This window comes from Citrus clementina, unplaced genomic scaffold (assembly GCF_000493195.1).
Source record: "Citrus clementina cultivar Clemenules unplaced genomic scaffold, Citrus_clementina_v1.0 scaffold_5, whole genome shotgun sequence".
NCBI classification, from domain to species: domain Eukaryota; kingdom Viridiplantae; phylum Streptophyta; class Magnoliopsida; order Sapindales; family Rutaceae; genus Citrus; species Citrus x clementina.
Window position 1 is genome coordinate 28,408,590 of NW_006262201.1, and position 24,822 is coordinate 28,433,411.

General features: G+C 33.0%; 1 protein-coding gene and 1 pseudogene across 1 annotated transcript in view; both read right to left on the reverse strand.

The window, feature by feature from the left end:
• The window catches only part of LOC112098115 (SH3 domain-containing protein 1-like), a 95,324-nt gene that overhangs the window by 26,782 nt on the left and 43,720 nt on the right, over positions 1-24,822 (reverse strand). The gene's annotated exons all lie outside the window — the stretch shown is intronic.
• Positions 9,708-15,134, reverse strand: LOC18041109 (annotated as a pseudogene).

Genomic DNA, 24,822 nt, shown 5'->3' on the forward strand with positions numbered 1-24,822 from the left:
GTGTTGATTATATATCCTAAGTTTCATCGATTATGTGATCAAAGTGGCATTGTTGATTTATTTCTTGTTCAATGTTAATTTTTAGGTTATCTAAATTTCAAGGATTTAAAATCTTTGTTCATGGATTACACGCTTATTAATTTTTCTGCCATTGACTGTCATATTCTAGACTTAATGGTACCTTCCTTGATCAAGGACAATTACTCTCTGTTCTCCTCTTATAAATTCCTCTTCCATTAACATCACTAGGAGTATGTTGATCTCTCAGACGTTAACTTCAGTGGAGAGTTTTCAAATTGATTGTTATAAAACAACACAAAAACTAGACACACTTGATCTGTCTAATAATTCTCTTTCGGTAAAATTGATTAATTTTAGGGGAATATTCTACCAACCTATATAATTTTAGATTGATCATTAATTAATTAGACGAAAAAAGTACTTGTGCTTTTGTGGCGACAATTGAACCGGAGAAGTGAAGCTGTAAAGATTTGGCAGTAGTAAATTGTTAGAAAGACGTAAAGACAAGTTCCCATTATTATAATTTTTTCAAAAAACTTTTTTACAACACATGCACCTGGCCAAAAATTTTATTTTGCTAACTAACAATAATTGAGTAGCTGACCGTATTGACTCCACCTACTTGCTAAAGTAAAAAAATAGAAATAGAATTTCCACAAAATGGCAAACATGTAAAATCTAATATTTGGCCGTGTGGAACAAAATACAAATTAAAAAAAAATAGAAAAAAGGCCTAAAGACTTTTAAAATGTGTGGAAGTCTTTCGGCCCTTTTATAATGGTGTGTTTTTCAAAGGAACAAATAATAATAATGACACTTCTATGGTTTGTTTTGATAATCACACATATACTCTTTAATTTGATAAATGGTTACACAAATTTTGTTTACAAAAATATATTATTCATGTTCTGTATTATTTTTTAACATCATATTTTTATTTATTATAATTGTTTAAAGTTAATTGTTAGGTTGATATATAATAAAAACGTATAATCGTTCTCTTACTAAACACACATACTCGTAGTTTATGTTCATTTGTCATCTCAATCTCTCTCATTTATCCTTTATTGATAGCTCAAAACGCGTCACTGTGGAAAATTATAGCAAAACGACAAATATGGAAAAAATGGGAAGAAAATTAATGCATGAAAGAGTTGCAGAAGACAACCAAATAAGTCAACTATACGCTAGTTGGGTGTATAAATTGTTAGATGTGTTATAAACAAATAGCATAGAGCCTTGGTTGGTTACAGAGATAGAAAAAGTGTGTGTGTTTTTTAGAACTTAAAGATATAGTTAGAATGGGTGGTTCAAAATCAAAAATGGTGATAATGTTTGTTCTGTTATTAATAATATTAGAAGGTGGGTGGAGTGAAGGATGTTTGGATCACGAGAGATTTGCTCTTTTGCGACTCAAACATCTCTTCGATGATACTGGTAATTATCCTTACGATTGGGGAGATGGTGAGGGAGCTACTGATTGTTGTCTGTGGGAAAAGGTTGAGTGCAGCAACACCACAGGCCGAGTGATAGCGCTAGACCTTATTGATACGTATGGGGGAGAGCACAGCTGGTATCTGAATGCTTCTTTGTTTACTCCCTTCCAACAACTTGAGTCACTTGATTTACATGGCAAAAATATAGCCGGTTTTGTTGAGAATGAAGGTGCTTCGTCTAATTCAATTAAATTACATTTCGCTCTCCTAATTTAAGTCGAATATCAAGACTGAGCAGCTATATGCATATTCATTCAATTGACAATTTTTACATATTTTTTAAAATGTTTAATTTTGAAATTACACCAAACATCATATGTGATCTTTGTTTTGATTTTACTTGCAGGTCTAGAAAGATTGAGCAACTTGAAGATGCTGGATTTAAGTGAAAACTTGTTCAACAATAGCATCTTATCATCTCTAGCTCGTCTTTCATCATTAACATCATTAGATTTATCTGATAATAGATTGGAAGGAAGTATTAATGTTAAAGGTACGTAATTAAAACATCATCTCTTCTCCCAACTCTTTCATTAACATGCTAAAATAAGATTCAAGGCTTTGAATTCAATTTTTTTATGAGTAAATATTAGAAAAATAGTTTTAAGCAATTCATAAATACAATTTTCAATGTTTCTCATAATTACTCTAACTGTGAAGCAAATACCCCATGACTAATTTATCATTTTGTCCAGTTAAAAATGATAAAATTTATCATTTGTTTATATTGATTTATTAACTCTATTTTAAGTCTTAAGTCTTGGCGTGTTGGCATGTTTGCAGAATTTGATTCCTTGAGCAACTTAGAGGAGTTGGACATGCGCGGTAATGAAATAGACAATTTCGAGGTTCCTCAAGGTAAACAATTAAAATATTATTCAATTACATTAATTTAATTCGTTTGATTAGGGAAGGCCCAAAATGTACAAAAACATAATTAAAAAAAAATAAAGAAACAGAGAATTCATATTATTTCAAAAAACAAAAGGTAATACTATTATTTCAAAAAAAGAATGTAATAAAGATTTGATTCCGGTTCTTTAATCTTTATAGCAATTGAAAAACAATGTTGCTCTTTTCCTAAAGCATAAAATATGAAATGAGTCATAATTGAATTAGTCATTTATTTTGTTTAGATCTAAATTTAGACAATAAATTTTGATTTTTTTTTCAATCCTATCCTTATTATTATTGTTAAACAGGTTACAGAGGTTTGAGGAAGTTGAAAAGCCTCTATCTATCGGAAGTTAAAATTAGAGATGGAAGCAAGTTGTTACAGTCAATTGGATCATTCCCATCCCTCAACACTCTTTACCTTTCGTCTAATAATTTTACGGAAACAGTGACAACTACTACTCAAGGTAAGTAAAAGGTATAGATGTGGCCAAATTTATAAACAAATTGTTAATTAATTAATTTTTCCGTATTATTAATTAAGCTAAATTTGTTGCTCCTTCCTTCTAAATGTACACAGAGTTGCACAATTTCACCAACTTGGAATATTTGACATTGGACTCTTCCTCTATCCATATAAGCCTTCTGCAAAGCATTGCATCATTATTCCCTTCATTAAAAAATCTGTCGATGTCTAGTTATGAAGTCAATGGCGTCCTACGTGGTCAAGGTAAAAGAAAAGTGTTGATTGTGAACTCGCTCAATGGTGTCCTACGTGTTCAACATTTTTATTTATTTATTTTATTGTTTAATGTTTCTGCTAGGTTTTCCTCATTTCAAGAGTTTGGAACTTTTGGATATGGAGTGCACGCGCATTGCACTCAACACCAGCTTTCTTCAAATCATCAGTGAATCGATGCCTTCTCTTAAGTACTTATCACTGTCAGATTCTACTCTTGGCACTAACAGCAGCAAGATTCTTGATCGAGGTTAATCAGATGCTCCCACCCTCCCTTCTTAATCTATAATATTAATTTTCAATTAAATATTTAATTACACAAACGAATCACTTATTATAAAAGAATAATACGCATTCATTAATTTCTATATTGAATTAATTGATGAATTTAATAATATGCATTTGTTAATTTTTTTATTGTACTGATGGATGAATTAATAAATTTTCAGGCCTCTGTTCGCTGGTGCATTTACAAGAGTTGTACATTTATAATAATGATCTGAGAGGAAGCTTGCCTTGGTGCATGGCAAATATGACATCCCTCAGAATATTATATGTTTCTTCTAATCAACTTACTGGAAGCATCTCCTCATCTCCCCTCGTTCATTTGACATCCATTGAAGAGCTGCATCTTTCAAACAATCACTTCCAGATCCCAATTTCACTTGAACCACTTTTCAATCACTCAAGACTCAAGGTTTTTTGGGCTAAGAACAATGAAATAAATGCAGAAATAACTCAGTCACCTTCTTTGACCGCCCCAAACTTCCAATTATCACGTCTCTCATTGTCTTCCGGTTATGGAGACGGTGTCATATTCCCCAAATTCCTTTACCATCAACATGACCTGGAGTATGTTGATCTCTCACACATGAAGATGAATGGAGAATTTCCAACTTGGTTGTTGGAAAACAACACAAACTTAGAATCTCTTTTTTTGGTTAATGATTCTCTTGCAGGACCTTTCCGGTTGCCAATTCATTCACACAAGCGGTTAAGACTGTTGGATATATCCAACAACAACTTCCGAGGCCACATTCCAGTAGAAATTGGAGATGTTTTACCCGGTTTATTTTCTTTAAACATTTCCATGAATGCTTTAGACGGTAGCATTCCCTCTTCATTTGGTAATATGAAATTCCTCCAATTACTGGACGTAACCAACAACCAATTGACTGGTGAAATCCCTGAGCACTTGGCTGTGGGTTGCGTCAACTTGGAGTATCTTGCGTTGTCAAACAACAGCTTAGAAGGTCATATGTTCTCCAGAAACTTCAACCTGACAAACTTGAAATGGTTACAATTGGAAGGCAATCACTTCGTAGGAGAGATCCCACAAAGTTTGTCTAAATGCTTCGTACTAGAAGGATTGTTCCTTAATAATAACAGTCTTTCGGGTATGATTCCACGATGGTTGGGTAATCTCACAAGGTTACAACATATTATGATGCCCAAGAATCATCTTGAAGGTCCTATTCCAGTGGAGTTTTGTCAACTTGATTGGCTTCAGATTTTGGACATTTCAGACAACAACATATCTGGAAGTTTACCATCTTGTTTCCATCCTCTCTCTATCGAACACGTTCATCTTTCAAAAAATATGTTACATGGACAATTAAAAAGAGGTACATTCTTTAATTACCATTCCCTTGTGACATTAGATCTTAGCTATAATCGCTTGAATGGCAGCATTTCGGATTGGGTTGATGGGCTTTCTCAGTTAAGCCACCTTATCTTAGGTCACAATAATCTTGAAGGTGAAGTGCCAGTTCAATTGTGCAAATTGAACCAACTACAATTGTTAGATCTTTCTAATAATAATCTTCATGGTCCTATTCCTCCCTGCTTTGATAACACCACACTTCATGAAAGTTACAGCAATAGTTCTAGTCCTAATAAGCAATTTGAAATATTCTTTTTCATCCAAGGCCCTCAGGGACATGTAGAAAAGCAAATCCATGAAAATTTTGAGTTCACAACAAAGAACATTGCGTACATTTACCAAGGAAAAGTGCTTAGCCTCCTATCAGGACTTGATCTTTCTTGCAACAAGCTAATCGGTCATATTCCTTCTCAAATTGGAAATTTGACAAGGATTCAAACATTGAATCTATCGCACAACAACTTGACAGGATCGATCCCATCAACATTTTCAAACTTGAAGCAAATCGAAAGTTTGGATCTTTCCTACAACAAATTGAATGGGGAAATCCCTCATCAACTAGTGGAGTTAAAGACGTTGGAGGTTTTCAGTGTGGCATACAATAACTTATCAGGCGAAATTCCAGAATGGAAAGCACAATTTGCAACCTTCAACGAGAGTAGTTATGAGGGAAATACTTTTCTTTGTGGACTGCCATTGCCCATTTGCAAATCACCAGCAACTACGCCAGAGGCTTCAATTGGCAATGAACGAGATGATAATTTAATTGACATGGACAGTTTTTTTATCACATTTACAACATCGTACGTAATTGTGATATTCGGAATTGTTATTGTTTTATATGTAAATTCTTATTGGCGACGTAGATGGTTTTACTTTGTTGAAATGTGGATAACTTCATGCTACTATTTTGTTGTAAACAATCTTATTGCAACAAGATATTGTCATTGAAATTAATTAGCAGTTTAATTACGATTCTTTAAGTTCTAATCAAGTTTGCTTAGGAAATACATTTATTTTTATTTTTTATTAAAATTGTAGTAGTATTTAGCATTATATAGCTTCCAACTTCCAAGCACTTCACATTTGTCTCCACACTTCCAAACCCATATCTATCCACCATAACGTATACTTCCCTATACTGTGCAGCATAATTTATTTAAGAGAACCATCTCCAATGTTTTTTTTTTTTTTTTGAATACTGATTAATCATCAGATTACTGCATTATACAGATATTTACAACAACTGCTATTGTAGAAGAGATATTATACTGATATTTACAATCAGATATACATAATTGGGACTTATATTATGACATTAAATTCTATGAAGTACATGCCCAAACAAATAACCTCTCACAAGATAGGGATGTCCATACTCCACTCGCATTTCGCAAGGAAGAAGGATTTTGAAATATGAAGAACATTTAGCCCCCACAATGCTTTTATGGGGGCTAGAACCGCTGCCCTCACAATTCTTGTGAGGGCAGCAGCCCACCACTTCGGCCATCTCCAATGTTAAAAGCAGCCACTCTGTAACATTCATTTAGAAACTATATTCAGAATAGTTTTATAATCATACACAAGAAATGAAACACCTAGATGCACTTAATCGCCTATTTTACTTTAAAAAATAATGATTATGGTGCTATCATCATCTTCTTCACTAGCAACATTAACACCAAATCCAACGATGGACCCAGACATTTTATCAAGAAAGGTATATATATATATAATAAAGTTGAAGCTTGACAAAAAATTCAGGAAGATTAATGCCTCGCCACAACAAAGGGCACAACAACATCAAAGTAGAGATGAAGCAATATTCTCAAAGGTAAAACTCTCAAATCCACCCACCAGAATTTCATATCTCCTCGACAATTTTAAGAACTAAAGATAATTAGGATTTAACATTAGTTTTTTATATATTAGTTTCATAATTTACAAATCAATGCAGATGAAGATTATGCTAATGAATTCAAATTATACCATACATTCTCTAGATGTTACCAAATATTTCTAAAGTCAATCCCACACATTTCATAATTTTAAGACTAGAAAATTTCATTAGTTAGAAGTTTCATTACCTTCAAGTGGAAGATGAAGAACATTGTACAAGTGATTCAGATTATATCATACATACTCCAAATCCAACTAGAAATTAACAAGTTCATGCGCACAGATTTCATAACATTATGATTGGAAAGTTTCACAAAGAGAAATTCTAAATTCAATCTCTTGCATCAAGGTAGTTTGATTGATTTGAGTTACTTTCTGATCAAGCTACTAATATAACATTCAAGTCAAGGAGAAAGTAAATTAAAACTGGGAAAAAGTAACAGTAAAAATTTGTTGCTAAACATGATGTGTATTTTTTTTTTAAAGCAATTTGGAAACACAGTTGTTACTACAGATATTCTCCTCAACTTGGAGATAAATACAAATATTAAAATGCATTTGATCGCACATATTACTTAGAGCTTAGTAAGATTTCATTAAGAGAAGCAATCAAACCACTTATCAATTGTTGCAGTCATTCTATAAGCTAAAATAGCAATATAATACAAGAAAAAGAACATATAGATACTTGGCAAGAGTTCATTAAGAAGTCGCATCACATTCGGGTGAGGAGTTTGCTTCTGATATCTTGCTAGCTGGGGCTTTTTCTTGTCTTTCTACGTATGCCAAGGGAAACCAACCAGCTTGGCCCTTGCATTCACCTTCCGACCATCCAATAGGAGCCACCTTGAGAAGTTATAACTAAAACGGTGAATTAAACAAAAGTTGACCGTTCAAAGACCTAAGGGGAAAACTAATTCTTTTACGTAGGGGGAGTGAATTAGTTGTGATCACTGAAATAACAGCATAACTATGGAAGCATAACAAGATATAAATTCACATGTCTATAAGGGTAAACTGGGTGGTTTAGAACCGAGCTAGCAACCCTACTATATTCTGATTTGCACTTCAATGTAAAAGGGAATATATGGTAGGAAGAAAGAAAACCAACCATCATTTGTTAACTCATTGCTTTTCAATCAAAATTTTAAGAACAAAATGCCATGTGCCTTGAACATCAAATAAGTATAAGCATTAGTTCTAAATTCCACATATCATATGTTAATAGCATAGTAGAAAAATCTATGTGTTGTTATTTAGAGGGGAAAGTACTTGGCGAACCACAACATAATCATCAATTGAAAGACTTAGCTCTCCATTTGCTTGAGCATCAAATGGATGTATAACCTGCAAGATAATGGGATAAATAGAACTTAATCTTAGAAAAAGCATAACAAAAGCAGCAACAGTAGCAGCAGCGTTCATTGTAACCACTATGATCATGGCCAACAAAGATATATTAGAAACAAAATTCCATTTTTACTACAACCTTAATATGTACTATATGATATCATGACGATTGGGTTACCAAGAGCTATTAAAGTCCAATAAGTTCTGTATAACTTTATGTAGTTATTTAAATTATGGATCAGATTTTAAATCTGAAATTTTGACTGCTCTCCACAAAACATGGCCTATGCACAAAAAAGTCATAGATAATGAGGATTACAAATGTCTGACATCTTTTGAGTGATGGATTTAACATGAGAGCTTATGGTCAGTCAATTTCCTCTGCCTACCAATATAAGCTTTCTCGGCCAGATTTATCATCAAATACATAGATTGCCCCCAAGTCACATCCATACAAACATAGTTTTTCTAGGTAAACCAAGTAAGGAGAATCATAATTCAGACATAATCATAAAAAGGTCCATCTAACTTAAGAGAAAATCTCAAAAAGAGGGATGTTGAGCTATCAGTCTTGTATCTATAAGCAATATCAAGACTTTACATCACCTGCTACATCGTGAGTGGCTACACAACTTTCAGTGGTTTGTCTTTCTTTGGCATGCCTAACTCAGCTTTGATGTTGCTGAGATATTGATAGTAGAGACACTTGATACTTCTAGCTCATGCATTCTATCTAGCTCATCCGACAACTATCTCTTTTTTAATTCATTAGTGTTTGCGAAACCTCAGGCTTAAAAGTCCTGTTCTCCTAAACAAAGTTTCCTAAGAATGACTTCCTCAGCACCACATTTGGACACTTTTAGAGCAATTTTATTTGGGGGAAAAGAATTTTCAAGGTGTTAACTAATAAATTTTAAAAAATAATTACAATTTGTCCTACGATTATATGACAATTTACCTATGTGGCAAATAAAAGGGTGAAAAAATATGATATTCTCTAAAAGACTTTTCAAATAGAAATAAATTAATATTATTTTAATCATATAATTAATTTTTTAAAGGAAAAGTCAATAGCAATTAAAGCACTTCTCTCTCTTTCTTCAATGAAAAATAATAAAATATAAATTGAAGAGAGATAAATTAACTCTCCAAATTTAAAGAGAGAGAATCAATTCTTATTTGAAGAATCTTAATTGGAGTGTCTTTTGGAGCTTTAAATATTGATGTGGCTCTTCAAATAAGTAATAAAATCTTATTTGAAGAACTTTTTGGTGATGCTCTAAGAAGTGAAAATGATGAGAGCCCTGATTCCCTTTTGACTTCCATTTACTGTCAAACATTCTAGCAATACAAAAAATTGTTTAGATATCTTGCTATAAATATAGCCGTTTGACTGTCATAATAAAGTCCCAAATAACCATTCATATTGATCCACTGTCACACAGCATGCTTTATGCATACAACATCTGTATGCATACCAACTCCTAACCTTATCAATACATTTGGCAAAAACCTAAGAAGAAAACTATTTCTCCATCTCTTTTTTGAAATTTCACAATAAACCAGCACATTGTGAAAGCTATGTTCTAATCTTATGATAAATGCTCTAGACTCCAAAAGGATTTTATATATGAGAGTTTGTTGCAGTAGATATATTGACTTATCAAGTATGAATCATTGTCTGGATGAACTATCTTTAAATAAAAGAACATTAGAACCACTGTAGAATATCTTTACGCTGCTGGTTGTGGCAACAATTGCTAGATCCACAATTCCCCAACTTCAAATACATAGTTGCACACCATGAGATAGTGCTACAATCTACTGAGATCTAACTTATATGATACTTTAAGCTACTAATGTTTGCATATTTCTACATGTTAAATTAACACTACCATCTATAATCACTCCAAAACGACAAATGATAAGCAGCTTTTGGCTACTTATTACTAGCATCCACAATTATAAATAAGAGATCATGGGTTTACTTGTTGCACCTACTTAATGATCTGCAGTTGAGACCCTGACGCAAGGTTTAAACAGTCACTGCTTAGAACCCTTGTAGTTGGATCTTGACCTCTCCCATTGTAGCCAAGATTGGCTACTCTGGTAATGAATCAACACTCTCCTGCTCAGGGCCATGAAGATCTGGAAGCTCAGCACTAGTGGAGAACTTCATCAATCTCTTCTTCTCAGCATACTTGAGACAAGGCTGCATTACGAGACCAATCACCACAGCACCAATGCTTAAAGCTGCAACTTTTAAAGTAGAAAGAGCCAACACAACACAAATCAATATGGTTGGAGGAATACACATGATAATGGCTCCAACAGTGCCAGTGGGTATCTTGTAAGGACAAGATGCAGCAGGATATTGTATCCTTAACCATATAAATGCTATAAACTCCATAATCATTCCAAAACAGTACAGGAAGTTCTCTGCAGCTACAATATCTTGAAAGCTCAGCCATGATAGCAAAACCACACCAGATGCTGAGAATATGATTCCAATCAAAGGAGTCCCATAACGAGACCTCTTAGCAAAAACCTCAGGTAGCATTCCACGCTCAGCCATCCCCAAAAGCTGGAAAGAGTCGCTGCTCATCTCAGCTACAAACATGCCCATATTCGACATTGCTGCAGCCCCCTGGATCCACCATCTCAACCAAACTCCACCAAGCACTTTAGCGATATCTGAAAAGTAACCATCGGTCCACAAGTCGCGATCTAATGGAATAGCTCCAGTTCCAACTAGAAGGGGAAAGAAATACCCAAAAATGACCAAGATCAAAGCATTAAACAAAGCCTTTGGAAGAGTCTTCTTTGGGTTATCCACCTCTCCAGCTAGTGTACTTATTGAGTCCCAGTAGTTGAGATTCCAAAACAGGGTGTTCAAATACAAATTCCAATCCACTTCACCTAAATTTACTACAAGCCATCTTGAAGGCTCTAACTTGGGAAGGGACACAAGTCCCATAACCACAAAAGGAAGGAGTGAGAAAATCCCTAAAAGAACAGCAGCCCATCCCACAATGGTTAGACCCCTATAGTTCACGTAGAACAAAAGTCAAAGCTAACGCCACAAAGGCTCTAGGTAACCCATTGCCCAACGCAGGGATACCAGACTTCAAGTAGTCAAGAAACAGAACTGGGTATAAAGCATTATCAATAACCCCACTTAGCCATTTCATCCAACCTTGCTGAAAACCCCAATATGGGCCTAAGGCAGATGAAACCCAAACCACATAACCACCATTTTCAGGAAACATGGTACCCATCTCGGCAGTAATTAAAGCTTCAGGGACACTCCATATAATCGGAGACACCAAGAAACCGAGAAGTGCTAAAAGAGGACCAGCTGCCTTTACACTATCCTCAACACCAAACGGCCCTCCAGAAACCTCATAGAGTATAAGGAAAATAAGTGGCAAGATCGATACTTTTCTAGTTCCATAGACTCTAGGAGAAGATGGTTGGTCATTGATATTAACATATTCAACAACATCAGACTGCCCCATTTCTACTGAAACTTGCCTATTCACAGTGCTCCTCAATTTCTGCATCAAGTTTAAGCATAACTATCAAAAGGGTATCCACATCTAAATTATGAAACAAAATGAGCATTTACTTATTAAAAAAAAATCAAAAAACAGAAATGGATTTCGCAGAGCACATGAATTTAAGTTCAACATTAAACAGGCGCTTAAGAAAACAAAAGGGTCTGTTCGTAAAGCCATCAGATTGCAAGATTGAACAAACATTAAGGGAATCAATAGAATGGATGTAAAGAGATCTGAAAAGAAAATAAAATAAAAGATGAAGAGAGATAAAACGAACCATCAAATAAGTGCATGCAGAGCAGAGAGCCAGATGCTAGGGAAGCTCCGTCATGTTAGAGAGAGCCTAAATCAATCAGAGCTCATTGAGTTTCTTTCAACTGACCGGCAAATTTGGAGCATCATAACATAAAATTTTTGCTTTTAATTTTTGGCACTCCTTCGAATGGAATTTTTTGTTTTTAAAAAATAACGAAATCATAAAATAAATAAACACGTGTTTGGTTTTGGGCATTTTCTTTTGTTCATTTAATATCACCTGGCTCCCTGATTTTTGACTAATTATCAACCGAATCCTGTTAGTTTCTAAATTGAAATAATATTAGGTCATGAGATTATTTACTCCATTTAGGATTCCTCCCACTTTAGTGTTTACTTATTAATTTTAAGAGAGTGCGAATCCCACTCTATGGGACTCATTCTTTTTTGGAGTGTAGAGTGGGATTCCCACTCCCATGGGGGGAGGTGAGAGTGGGAATCCACTCCCCCCTCTTCCATTTTTATCTTTATATTTAATTTAATAAAATAAAATAATATCATATTTACTTAAATAATATTATTATATTATTTTATAAATTATACTTATTAAAAATAATAATTTATATTGATTCTAAGTTAAAATTACTTAAAAAAATATTATTATACTCATAGAGAATTAATAATATTACTATATACTCTTTTTATTTGAAAATATAATATTATTATATTTATTTAAAAATAATAGTATTATATTTATTTAATATTAGTAATTAATAATAATCAATATTTTATTCTGAGAAAATATTAATTTTGTATTATATTATTAATAATAATGTTTCATTTGTGTTGCTCTTAATAATAATTTTTTATTTACATAATTAAAATTAAATTTAATAAAAAAATTATTTACATAATTAAGAATATTAATAATTATTATTAATTTACAAATATAATAAAATAAATATTTTATTTTTCAAATCTATTTTTTATTAATTTTGTAATTAAAAACTATAATTCTTTAAATAAGGATAAAACTGTAATTTAAAATTATTTACTCCCAAATCTATGCTCTCATTCCAGTGTAAGTAAATAACTTACTCTCACTCCCACTCCACACTCCTAATCCCAGGATTCTTATTTCAATCCAAAATGTAAACGCAGCATTAGCACGGTAGACTTACTTATAGTATATAATACTATTGAAAAAGCTTTGTCAAATAGTAGTAATAGGAGCATAAGAAAAAGTTCTTCAGAATTTAGATAACGCACTTGGCTCTAGGAAGATTGCCCTCTTATCACTCGAGTTAGGCTTTTGGCTTAGAGTTGAGTAAATCATTAAAATAAATTATAGCTATCACAAATTGTTAGGAAAATTTCAATTTTTTTTCCCATCAAATGTCTATGAAGCAAAATTTTCTTAGCTTATATTGCAACACTAATACTTCAAATCCTGACAATAAATTTGATGACAGTTGTTTTTTTGTATAGTAATTGTCACTCTATTGTTTAGTTTAAAAGTAGTTCTTAAAATGATAATGATGACTTATTTAGAACAAATGGTAAACTTGTAGTTTGTAATATTATTTGTACAAACAATAAAGACTAATTTGATAATAATCTTTCAAAGAATAAATTACTATTTAACATTTTAAATTAATTTCTAAATTTAAAACAAATATGAAAGTTGATTGCTTCGAAGGTTGGATCGTGACAAATTGACAATTGAAAAGAGGAGGGAATATATATTTTGATGAAAGGGACAAGATTAAGCAAGGGGACAATATTTTCTATTGGACCTACAAATAGGGGGAAAGATTTATATATTTCAAAATTTCTTATTTGTGGATTGGCCAGCACGTGTAACTAATATAAAAGGAGAAAATTTGTCATGGTTTTAACCGATATAAGAAGAGAAAATTTTGAGTGCACAACAAGAACGAAGCAAAACTAGGGTTGGCAGAAAAGCCCGGGCCGGCCCAGGCCCGCATCGGCCCGGGCCAGGCCCGCGGGCTTTAAGCCCGGCCCGTGGCTTGAAATTATGGGTAAGGGCTCAAAGTTAATAAAGCCCATAACATATGGGCTCAGTCAAGGACCTAAATGAAAAGTCCGGGCTTAAGCCCGGGCTTTATAATAAATAATAAATAATATATATATATATATATAATATTATGGATAATGGCTTTATATATATATTAAAAAATGTATAATATATTATAAAATTGAAAAAATAATTAAACAAAATAATAAAAAAATCGGGCAAAGGGAAAGGGCAAAGGTTTTGTCACAAAATGTCAAAATTCCTAAATCGGTAAATCTCTATTAGTTTTTTTTTTATATTAGTGGTTGATTTGTACGTTGTGTACGGTATTTGTATTGTTAGTATTTTTATATTTTGTGTTGCTAATCATGTATTAGAGAATTATATTTAAGTTTTTAGCCTATTGTAGTATTATGTATTGGTTAATTATGTTTTGAAAATTTATAATTTTATTTTTTAAAAAAAAATTTTAAAATTTCGTAAAAGCCCGGGCTTGGCCCGCGGCCCGGCCCAGACCCGTCAAGGCCCGGCCCGCCCAAAGTCTGCTCAACTTGGATGGACTTTAAGAGGGCCTGGACTTATTTAACATTATATGGGCCTGGTCCTGAGCTTGATAAAGCCCGGCCCAGGCCCTTAAATTGCCAACCCTAAGCAAAACCCATGAAAATTCACCTTGTGGGTTGGATTGGATAAAATCAATATCTTGAATCAAACAAAATGTTTGGTACATTAAGGTTTTGAGTGTGTGTAATGAGCAAGAATCTACATAAGGATATTTTAGTAAATATAAGAAAAAGGGCTCAAGGAATGGCCTAGAGATAGAAGCCCACAGCCCATGAGTGATGAGAATACAATTTAACCATTCAAACTAATTAGAAGCAAATTATTTCATATCTTTCGTTAATTTTTCCGCTTACTTACTTAGCATCCAAACAAGTTAAAGTTAAAACACTGTTGAGACAACAATATGCAGGCATCAATAAGCATGGCAGTTTTTTATATGTATTCTACACGATATTCTGGGGATGTCAATTGTAGAACATTTTGCGGCAACTTTTTACATTAATTAATGTTTGAAGAATTTGTTAAAAAAGGGTAATTTTATCATTTTGAAAGAGAAAAAAAAAAGTAAAAGTGGCGTTACCTCATGGTCATTAGAGACTTGTTGCAATGATAGCTCAAAATTAACAATTTGTGAAGAGTTAGTAGACGATGCCGATGTTGTCGTCGTCACTTTTGTCGTCGCCGCTGTTGTTGAATTCATGCTTAGAACACAACAAGAGAAGAAGAAGGGAGGAAAGGGAAGAGAAGAAGAGAGAAGTGGTGGATAGCAAATATGATATGCTAGCTACACACCCGCCTTAGAATTTTTTTTTTGTGTTTATTATATTTTTGTTTTCGTTATTGTTTTGTCATATACTTTCGGTGTAGCAGTGCCTTACATCATAAATTGCACCTTTTAGGAGAGGTGGTAAAAAACGTGAGGGCACTGCGCTCCAGCGCATACATATAGAAAGAGCTTCTTAATTTTAAAAAGTTTCTTTATTTCTTCCACATTTTTGTGCTTAAAATAAAATTTAATTGTATTTTGCATTAACTTAGAAAAAAAATCCAGTTCTATACATAAACGCATGCATTAATTAGAAAATGAGTTTTACTAACGCAAATGTACAATAAAAGAGATTCTTTTTGTATATTGGAAGTAACATAACTATTTAGTATAAAATGTAAATATAAGCTACCAAGAATTTGCACTTGTGGTAATTAACGACACAGATTTTGAACTATGAATGTTTTGTGGCTGGTTTGATTGGATTTTCGAGTTTTCAGCAAACCTATCTCAATAATTATTAAATTATTTTCACTTCTTACGCCTTAATAAAAAAAATCAATATTTTTCTGGTCTATTCTGTATTTTAAAACTTAATTTTAATTTTTATATTGCAAACCAAAATGAGTCAACCGGAGTATGCTCTTCAAAGAAATTTTCCATTGCCTTCAAGAAGAATTTATTTTATTTTTATACATTAATTTAACATTTTTTCATTCACTTGTAAACCGGGCCGTCGGATTGCACATAAAGCAAATGATCAAACCGTTACAAGACCAGCCCGGACCCACCGACTGTCATTTTCTTTCATTTGACCATTAAAAGCTTTTGACCACCCCCACCAAATAAATAAGCTCTTGTTCTCTTTTGTTCCCTCTCAAAGGAAAAAAAATATCTGATCACCGGATAATGATTCCGGTGACACAAAATATCAAAACACCCCCCTAAATTCCCTTAAATTTACAATAATACCCCACCATGGATGATTCTGTTGAAATGCTGCCTTACAGTGAAAGGCCTAAGAAGGGTTTTAACTTCACACCCATGCGCTTGATCTTAACCCTCGTTTTCCCAATTTTAACTTTCTTTTCGTTGGCATTTTTGATTGGGATCGTTGCTGTTTTATTCGGCGAATCATCAGTTTCGAGTTCCATTTTTGTCCCTTCCCAGTGCAAGATAGTGTCCAGCAGTAAGCTTTTTCAAAATTTTCAATTTTTTTACCTTAATGAAGCTAAAAAGTTTTATTAATTTTTTTTTTTGAATGATTTTGCAGGTGTTGATATAAGGTCATCAAAGGTTTGTGAACTTGGGGTGTTGAATTATAAGGCGAAGCGTGTGTTTTATCCATTTGAAGCAAGTAAATTTCGCTGTCGATATGATTACTATTGGGCTTCTATCTTCAAGGTATTCATACATTTTCTCAACTTTAATTACTTACCTGTACTATAAGCTTCTTAGTGGCGGTCTTGTTTTGTGTTTTGATGAATGTGTTTAAGGGTCAGTTTGGGAATGCTGGTAATAGGATGTTGTTAGTGTTTGGCAGTAAATTTGCTATGCATAATTCAGCAATGTGCTTGATTTTGGTTATTGTCTTTAACAATTTTTAGGTAGAGTACTTAGATCATTCACTGGGACAAACGCAGAGCTTGGTTGACCAAAGATAAGTTCCAGGTTGGGGTCGGCAATGCAGAGCTTCTGCGTGTATTAAAATTTGAAGCCTAGTAAATGAATTTCTAATTTATTTATAGTGTTTGTTTTATCTTGACAGAAATGAATGCTAACTCAAGATTTTCCCAACTTTAATTACTTACCTGTACTATAAGCTTCTTAGTGGCGGTCTTGTGAGCGGAAGTGAGCGGTGTGGCTGACAGCTTCTTGAAAATTATAAGTTTGAACAGAGCATGTTAGACTTTTGTTGACCAAATTCGAAAGCCAAATGGCACAGCTCAGAAGCTTTTGAATTGAATAACTTACGAGAAAGCTCCAATTTTTTGTTGGCTACAGTAAAAGGATGTTGTTTTATTCTTCTTATACTTTACGCTTGCATCAGCTTAAATCACTTCTTAAACGCTTTGCTTTAACTCCACTGCTTCGTACTGTTCTATATATGTATCGGGTATGCGGTCGTAGTTCACGGCTGAGACTACGTGTTTGTTTGACGTGGTAGTTACGTTACGAGTCTGTTAAACATTCGGTGATTAAAGTATTATCGGTTATTCCAAAGGGACAAATAAGATTAGCTGCAACACACCCACTAGTTTTATAAAATTCGAATGAGATGGAATAAAATAAAAAAATAAAAAAGTAAATTGACTTTTAATTTTAGTGGTTGAATATATTTTGTATTCTCTTAGGGTACTGCTGTAATTATTCCTTAAACGTCGTCATACTCACATATAATAGACACAAGAAATGAAATCTAAGATCACCTGCTTAGTTAAAGAATCATCATGAAAAAATTTTGCCATTTTGATTTGAGGATCCACATTTTAAACAACCAACTTATGTTCATCAAGAACAGAGTATGAATTGTGAGTAGAAAAATTATTTTTGGACAAATTATTTTGTTAATAGAAGAATGTCTCAAGGGACTATTAAAATTACTAATAAAAATGTCAGACACACCCACGTACCATCGACACAATTGATTATGAGGATCCATGTTTTGAACTGCCTCCTAATGTTCATCAAGAACAGAGTCAATTGAAGGAGAATATGCTACTTTTTCATTAAGAAAGGCAGACGGGGCATACCATGGTACCATACAATACAAAAAATCTCCGTTCTCTGACTTTTCAAACTCTGAAGGGGGCAATATTCCCCAATTCCTTTGTGAAAATTCTGATTACGACATTATTCATCGCTTGATACATAAGTAAAAGTAGTGACAAAATTAGAAAAATTATGATTCATAAGTAATTACTAGGCAGGGCTCTTGAGAGCAACATTGTCCTAGGCTTTATATGCATACATGGTGTGGCCACACCATAACACAAACCCAGAAAGACAAGTAATATCTCAACTGATATAAAGACAAAAAGAAGATAAAATGATACAGAACAAAGAATTTCTAAGAGACAACAACATACAATAGACTGAAGCCAGTTGATCTGCTCATTGATTGCAGCCTTAAACTTGCAAACGTTTACTGTAGCCTGGTGCTCTAAGAAGTGAAAATGATGCAAACCTTGATTCCATGTTTACTTCCATTTACCATCAAACATTCTATTCATAAGAAAAAAAATGTTTAGATATCTTGACGTAAATATAGCCATTTGATTGTCTTAATAAAGCCACACACAACCATTCATATTGATCCACATTGCCATATAGCCTGATTTAAGCATACAACAGCTGAATGCATACTGACTCCTAACCTTATCAATACATTGGCGACAACTTCAGAAGAAAACTATTTCTCCATCTCTTTTTTGAAATTTCACAATAAAACAGCACAATGTGAGCTGCAATGAAAATGGACCGTCTGGAACTATGGCGGAAGCTTCAACTAGTGTAGTGAATATAAACCTATAATTGGAACAAACACAGCCACAGAACCCAAGAATGACACACCCTACACCGCGGGAGAAGCTTTCCAGTGAGATTTTATTGATGATCAAAGAAGAATCTTTTTACAAAGCTAACAAAAGAGATTTCAGAGAATAAGCTATGACCCTCTCTCTCTTCAATCTCTCTCTAGTTTGTTCACAGTGATGACCCCAATCTGCTTCGTTAGCCAGCTTCATAACTGCGTCAGTGACAAACTAACAAACCCAGATTGAGCAGATTACCGACACGTGGATAACGGCTTTTAAGAACTTGGTTAAAGAACTGCTCACATATTCGTCACGGGTGTTACTTAAATGATGGCCAAAACGACTTCAACCAGATGCCGTTTTGAAGCTTGTGAATTATAATTGAAAACACGTGCTTGTATCGTGACACTTAAATGCAACAACAAGCCCAAAACACTGCCGTTTCACTTTGTTCAGTTTGCCATCTCTAAGCTTCACAACTAGCAACGGAGAAGATGATAATTAAATTGACATGGAGAGTTTTTATATCACTTTTACAACATTCTATATAATTGTGATATTGGGAATCGTCGGTGTTGTATATGTGAACTCTCGTTGGCGACACTAGTGGTTTTATTTTTGTTGAAATATGGATGACATTTCGTTACTATTTTATTGTACACAACCTTATTCTTAGGAGATTTAATCATTGAAATTAACATGTTAGTTTCATTAGCCACTAGGCCTTTGGCTGAGTCGTTCGGGTGTCTGCCCTCCAACTTGGAGGGCAGCAGTTTGAACCCCCACAAGCGCAATGTGGGGTATTTCCTTCTTTAATCCCTCGAATATTACTGAGGGTTAAAATCTAGGTAGAGTTCCATAAGTATTAATGTAAGTTGGTTCCAGTAATAGTCTAATTTGTAAATATCAGTTATAGTCTCATGTAAGATGAGTTGTAATTTGAGCAATAGTCTCATATAATAATAATAAAATAAAATAAACATGTTAGCTTCATTACATTTTTCTTCGTTAAAATTCTCAAGTATTAGTCAGGTTTGCTTAAGTAATAAAATTTTGTCATTAAAATTGTAGTAGTATTTCTGAGCACCTCACATTTTCAATGATTGTTCATAAATCAATTAATCTGCCGTACCGATATTAGGTTTAGTTTTTCATACTAAATAATCAAGAAAGCAAACATACAAATTCACAGTTTAGAGGGGTAAACTAGGTAGGTGGTTTAGATTTTAGAACTAGGCTAGCTACCCCACTAAATTCCAATTTGTACAGTGAACTACAAGAAATTGAGAAAACAGTGTATTTATAGTTTAATTGAATCGTGAGAAAGCAATGTAGTCATAGCTCAATCTGAGATGATCACGGAGAGGCATATTCTTTTCAAGTTAATTTGATCAATTTATAAGAGATGAAGTGGATTGAAGTTAAAAGTTTAAATAACAAATCCTTGTTCTTGAGTTTTACGACGTCGTTACTCCTTCAAGAGGCAGATTATTTATGCAAGTGAATGCAGAAACGCAATGCATCATCCACGGGGATGGTACACCAAAAGGCGGGATCATAGTCTATGCCCGCAGATTAACAATTTCGCTCATATAGAAAATTAATTTTTTATATATACTAATCAATACTAAATTGATTATGTTTTGTATGTTTATATGCGAATCAACACTAAATTATATTAAATGAAGAAATAATTCAATTTTTTCTAATTTAATTTAGAAAATAAAATTATTAACATTAATATTCCCAACAAAAATTATTTTCCATTAGTATTCAAAGCTTCACTTATGGAAAATGTGTTTTACATGAATATTAGTTACTGTGTAAATTTGAATGATAGTGAAAAATAATTTTTTAATTATTGTAAAAATAATTAACCATATCAAATCCCTTACGTAAATAATTTTTATTTTTCAAAAAGGTAGAAAGATGGTTAATGCACAAGCAAATTTTAAGCCCCTCTCTTCTTGGCCTAAGATTCAAACTCAGATGACTAGTTAAATAAACCTATGTGAAAATCATTCGGCCAGGTCCGCGGGGCAAAAATACAAGATCCTTAATTTCATAATATATATGAATTAATGTCATTTACTTGAATTATCCAAATTCATCAGAGGTTAACGAGTTTTCCTGACATGTAGCAGATGAAGTTGTTGCTTCCTTCTTGGCATTATTTCAGCTCTGGTTGTTGGTCCCGATGAGCTTTAGTCTTATTTTAATTTTATTTAAACTCATCATAAGATTCGTGAAGCACCTAACTGACTTAACTGACTGTGCAGAAATGTCACATAGCATATTTAACCGTTTTAACAGTAATTTTGAACGGTCTTCGCAGTTATCATCTACAAACTCGTTCGTGTTGGTCCACTAGGTGAAGTTTTTGAAATAATAATAAGCTCCCATTCTTGATTTTAAAAAATGTGCTTATAATAATTTTAGAATAATGGCTTATTTATAGAACAACTTATGATTTCCCATTAGCATTATTATTGAAGTGGGGTGGATAACGGTTCACTCAATTCGTCGGGAATCAAAAATTACCATCCAAGGCAGAATTGTGGAAAATTAAAGCGAAATGAGAAATATGGAAATGAAGGAAGAAAGTTAAGGCATGAAAGACTTCCAGTTGAAATTGATAATCATGTTTCTCTTTGGTAACTAATCAAATGGGAAACTGAACCATAAACAGACATTAAAACGTGTGGACTCCGCTAGCTGCCTTACAAGCCTACAATAATAACTGAGTACCTTTGATTCATCCTTCTATGAATTTCTAGCCGTATTGACTCCACCGAAATTTCCACAAAAAAAAAAAAAAAAAGAATTTCCACAAAATGCAAAACGCATGGAACTTAATTTTTGGCCCTGTGATCACTAAGATACAATCCTTCTAGTGAAGAGCAATCAGGCAAATTTTTTTAGATCTCTCCGACAAAGTGATTACCATCTAATCGCAATATTGAATAAAAATAAAAATTTTAATGGGAGTTTGACCTTAAATTTAGAAAATGAATTTTCACTTTCTTCAATTATTAAACAGATTACATACATTTGAGGAATTTGAAAACACTTTATCCATCGACAGTTAAAATTAGAGATGGAAGCTAGGTGCTACAGCTAATGGGATCATTAATTCCCCTCCCTCAAATGTGTAGTTGTTCCTCTTTCCACAGCATAAGCCTTATAGTTAGAGTTTCTTTAAAAAAAAAATGTTAAACAATTTCGGTTGAGCATGGTTTTGGTAGTTGAATAGACACCTCCGCCGTACCTCAAACAAAACTGTCATTATTCGTGCCATGAAACATGTTTCGGCCGTCAAAGTCATGAGTAGGAGTGTGCATGGGTTGGTTTGGGTTAGATTTTAAGTCAATTCAAAGCAAACCATAAAAATTTGGGTTCAATCCAAATCAACCCAAATATTTTTAACCCAACCCAAACCAACCTATTTGGGTTTGGGTTTGGATTTTATAATTAAAATATTTTTTATTTTAATAAATTTAACTATATCAAATTATAATAATTATTAAATTAATATTAAAATACGAAAAAATGTAGTGGATAAAAATTATGAATAATGGATTTTACAATAACTTTGTTCTTAAATATTAACCATATTACAACATAAATTCTAACAATGTCAATACAAATTAAAGTAAGATAAGATATCTCAACTCAAGTATCAAAGCAATCCATCAAAATTAAATTATTTAATTTTATAAATTTAAATTTTCCGAGAAATAAATCTAAAATTTATTGTAATTAGAAAAAGCGCCAAAATTTTAAACGCAATAAGAAAAATTAGACATAAAATCTAATTAGGTTTAAATTTAATTAAAAAATAACAATAGAATCATATTTTATTTGATAAAATCTTAAAATCAATTTCATTTTTTATTTTAATAAGTTACAATACAAATAGGATTATAAAATTATATTACAGAATTTCATAAAAATATTGTTTGAGTAATTTATTAAAGGACTCACCTACGTTGCCACAGTTGTAGCTTACCACGCTTTTTGTCTTTTTCCAGTAAAATCGTAGATGCTTTCAAATTTAATCTAACGGCTGCAATTAATTATTAGATAATTTAATCAGCCATTGGCAACCTTTACAACCGGTTATATTCTCTCGTTACATTTCTCGGCTACCAAATAATCCCCAAGAAAATGACGAAGTGAGTAACTAATACGCACACCGCAGAGAAAGATGACAGGAGAAGAGATGACGGTAGGCTCACCGGCACAAAGGTTCTTCGATTGCTCTATTTCTTCGGCGCTGGATTTATCTACACAGCTACAATCGACAAGTGGCGGGAACTCGAGCAGAAGTCATTGAAGAAGAAACAGCAAGAGAGCAATCTATGGACTGATGATAACTCAGCAACTACGGTAAAGAAAGCCGTCAAATGATCTTTTTTATTTGACTTTTGATGGATTTTCAAGAGTTTTGGTAATAAAATGTCTCTTAATTTTTCATTTCAATGGCCTATTGTTTGAGTTATTATTATGCATAATTGTTGGAAGAGTTAGGGTTTTACTATTGGATTTTGGAATTTGTATTTTGGCTTTGATATGTTATTGTTGTGATGTTGGTCAAGAAATTTTTGACAACACTCTCCTCGAGTTTGATACTATAGCTAATGAATTTTTACGGCAGATATATTCTTTTCTTTGAAAAAAAAAAACACTTTACAACTGGTTATGCATTCATTTAGGAGCTGTTAACTGAGCGTGACTTCCATAATTTTCCAACCAGTGGTTAGGGTTTCACAGAAAAATGTCGACATTGATCTTTAGGCAGCACTTAAGACTGAAATTGGTTGTAGAGGATTGAATTTGGGGGACTAGAAATTTCTGATCATTAATAATTGAAAATGGCCTCTCACTTGTAGGCAGTTGTTGGATGTAATGTATCCAGTTTCTGAAATCGAAAGCAGAGTGAGTTCTTAGGTTAGATGTACCTACATGCATTAAGGTTCGAAGATGTAGAATAGGCCAATTGTTTGATGTCAGCTTTGTTGCACATGTTCTGAAATTGATCATTTAAGATGGCTTGGAAGCACTCCGTGATGTGACTAAGAAGATTCGAGGAAGTATTAAATATGTTGAAAGTTCACAATTAATACAAGGAAAGTTCAATGAGATCACCCAACAAGTTGAAATCAACAGTCAAAAGAGCCTAAAGTGTGATATTTTTCTCTTGGATTGTTTTTTTATTTTCCATTTCAAAGCTGATAGTGTAAATATTTTGTTTGCAAAAGTTTCTAAAAAGTACTTGAGTCAAGATGGTTAGGTATTTCATAACTTCCTTTTTACTCTTAACTAGATTCATAGAGAGTTATAACATTAACATAATTTTTTTCTTTTAAAAGTGATCAATTAGACACTGATGAGATATCTCACTTTTGAATCATTTAGCTTTATGTAATTTCATTACTATTATATGCCCCCAGGAATTGTTGAAGTATATATATCTTGGCATTTCTTCACTGACTGAATTATCTTTCATAATATTCCAGCTTCAAATGGGTACACTGCAGAGCCTATTGGATGCAGAATTCCTTCTAGCTCATATGTGCTCTGTAAAATTCAAAGACTGAATAGTGGTTATGGCAACTCTTTGTAGATGATCTAAGGTATAATGCCCAATTATTGCTTTTGCTTTATCTGTTTTACCTTGCAACATTTTGAAATTTATGAGAAGCATAAAATTACTGAGCCAAAATTGAGGATCTGAACTTTCGTAAAAATATTTGTATTTTTAAATTATAAAATATTGCATTTGATGCTTTAGGTGGAACTTAGTTCACTACAGAAAGGAAAATTATGTTGGGCATAACCAGATGTTTTTCAAGAGAAAATTTCACTTCTGAGGATTTTACTTGGCCATCTTATTTCAAGCTGCTTGAATTTTTTCTTTATATCATCTTGGTTGTATACTATAACTCATTGAATTTGCTAGCACTTTTGCTAGTTGTTTATTCTATATGTGATTGTGGTGGTAAAGTTTGGAAGCTCAAAAAGTAATGGAACTTAGGAAG